Below are 2,911 nucleotides of genomic sequence, written 5' to 3'. Positions count from 1 at the left end.
TCTGTGCACAGGTGATCTTGTATGAGTACATATGGAGGTCACCTTTAACAATGCGTTGAACGGAGCGTCTTGGTATTCAAAGTTGCACTGCTGCCTTTCTACACGATTTCCCCGGACTTCTCTGTACAGCAACTCGTACCGCTTCAATATTCTCCGGCGAACAAACAGGCTTAGGCTGAGGTCGTTTCGCTTCCAATACTGTTCCTTCCTGTACAAATTTATCGTACAACCTGTGGATGGTCTTCTTGCAAGGACCCATCGTGTGTTAAACAGTTGTCGAAAACGCCTCTGAGTCACAACAAGGCTTTTCGTTTCATGAAAACGTAACACAATTGCCGATCGTTGCTGTGTCGTCAGTCTTCCATTGTCAGCCATTGCTGCTTACTAGTCTCCTAGCGGCAGTATCGTGAATTACACGTCATTTCCTAACTCATTTGTTTTCCCAAGCTCTGCTGATACTGCTGTAGAGATCCCAGCGGGATACCTAATGTGCGTCGTAAATTGTGAAAGAAACAGTTGGTAACACATTTCGTGCGCCGCCATGTACTTTACTTAATTTGGAACTTAAACTGTTGAAATCATCGAGATGTTACACTAGCTTTCGGCTATATACTCCAACATAACGATGTTTAGGTTCGAAAAGTTTTTACTAAAGATAATCCCTTCAGTAAACATGTCGGAATAACGTTATTCTTGTACGTAGAAAACAAAATTTTAGACCCACTTAGAATAGCTTACAAAATATTTCTGTCTTGTATGATTCTTGAGATCTCATCATAATTGCAGAGAGGTTGAAGATAGTATACACACACTAGAGGAATAATCTGGTAGTGTTGACAACGGATTGATTGAAACTACTTGTAGACTCACAAGCCAAGGGATAAATACGCGGACTGATTTGAAGTAGACAGAACACATGGATTCCTGCCACCGCTCATCGCAACTTCTCTCCTTTCTTTTTTGTGTCGGTGCTGACTCCCACAGTAGCCGGCGCAATATCTGGAACTGAAGAATACGGAGCCAACGCTGCCTTTGCAATCCGCCGTTCCATCACAGCGTGTCACTAATATTCCTCTCTTTCCTTTCAGAGGAGCATTGCTACTAATTGTGCTCTTTCTTGCAGACTAGCCGCAACGTATCTGCTGTTTGTGTACTTGCATTGCTTATAATTAATTTTTTGCGTCGCTACTCTCATCAAAATGCCTCCAATCCGCCTCCTACACTACCGGAGCGTACAACTCTGGTTGCAGCTGGCTTTCATCTAACGCAGTTTATTCAGTTTCAGTACCACCAAATGTCGCAGTTAATGATCGCCGTCCAGCAGCTCATTGATGCACAAGCTGCTGCTGCATCAACTCTACCACGACAGCCAGTCACATTCACGGAAGCCACGTCCACTGTTACGAACTTACAATGAAGAAGCAGAGGAGTGGAACAAGTACAAAAAAAAAAAAGGTCCAAATGGGTCTGAGCACTGTGGGACTTAACGTCTGAGGTCATCAGTCCCCTAGAACTTAGAACTACTTAAACCTAACGAACCTAAGGACATCACACACATCCATGCCCGAGGCAGGATTCGAACCTGCGGCCGTAGCGGTCGCGCAGTTCCAGACTGACGCGCTTGGATCTGCTCGCCCACTGAGGCCGGCAGTGGAACAAGTGGTACATTCAGTTCGACGCTCATTGTGCTATGCATCAAGTGCAAAGTACTGTGAAACTTCCTAGTTTCTTGTCAAAGATCGGCACAGGAGTTTATTGCCTTGTTTAGAAGTTATTCCTGACTAGGAGGCCGGAGTTGCTAATTTTTGAAGATTTAGTTTCTGCCCTCATTCATCATCACGAGAATCAGATACAGGTTTCTGCAGTTTGTTACAAGTTGTTTTGCTTGTGGGAAAAAGCCAGAACAGACATACCGTCTGTGCGTCACTGGACTTCAGGATTTGACAAGACTGTGTCGTTTTCAGTGTAGCTGCGGACAGTACTGTAGTGACGCATTGATTCGTGATGCAGTTATGTACAATGTGCCAGACAGCAGGATTTCTAAACAAATGCTAAAACATTCTTATCCTACTTTGAAACGAGTGTTACAAGTTATTGAACATCGGGACTCATGTGATAGTGCTGTGGAAAACTTTGAGGCAGCTCCCATTTGCAGTGTAATGCGAAGTGACAAACAGTTGCGGCCTCGTGACCGACCACCGGGTGCAAGCAGGCCACCACGTCGTCGACACAGTAAACAAATGTCAGCGCGTTTCTCCGTTCTTAAATCATGGCCCCCTGCTTTTCCACGCATACAAGACAACATTTCCCTCCAAGGAAAGCGATTTGCTTTGCTTGTGGAAAGCCAGCTCACGTACAGTCTGTGTACTTGCGACATCAAAAGAACCCTACCCACATTCGCTCTCATAAGCACGTGGCATCCTCTCACTCAGTGAATCTAGTCTTTTCTAAAATGGCTGCTGGTACTGGGCAACGGCCTTCCCGCTGTGGATACACCGGTTCCCGTCAGATCACCGAAGTTAAGCGCTGTCGGGCTTGGCCGGCACTTTGATGGGTGACCATCCGGGCCGCCATGCGCTGTTACCATTTTTCGGGTTGCACTCAGCCTTATGATGCCAATTGAGGAGCTACTCGACCAACTAGTAGCGGCTCCGGTCAAAGAAAACCATCATAACGACCGGGTGAGCGGTGTGCTGAAAACACACTTCTCCTCTCCGCATCCGCAGTGAGGATGACACGCCGGGCGGATGGTCCCGATGGGCCACTTGCGGCCTGAAGACGGAGTGCTGCTGCTACTGGTACTATTAATGATCAAATTCGGGCTGTGCCTTCACCCCAACCACGTTCTGTGCAACGATAGTCGAACAACTGTTTGTAAACCTACTCATTGCCGGACACTGTCTGCGACTTC

At 46.6% G+C, this 2,911-nt stretch overlaps 1 pseudogene; it reads left to right on the top strand.

The window, feature by feature from the left end:
• The first annotated feature begins 2,468 nt into the window (after positions 1–2,468).
• LOC126476202 (5S ribosomal RNA) lies at positions 2,469–2,586 on the top strand (annotated as a pseudogene).
• Positions 2,587–2,911: the final 325 nt, after the last annotated feature.

The sequence above is a fragment of the Schistocerca serialis genome, chromosome 4 (genome assembly GCF_023864345.2).
Source record: "Schistocerca serialis cubense isolate TAMUIC-IGC-003099 chromosome 4, iqSchSeri2.2, whole genome shotgun sequence".
Classification (NCBI taxonomy): domain Eukaryota; kingdom Metazoa; phylum Arthropoda; class Insecta; order Orthoptera; family Acrididae; genus Schistocerca; species Schistocerca serialis.
Note: the sequence above shows the minus strand (reverse complement) of the source record. Positions and strands in the feature narration are given on the sequence as shown.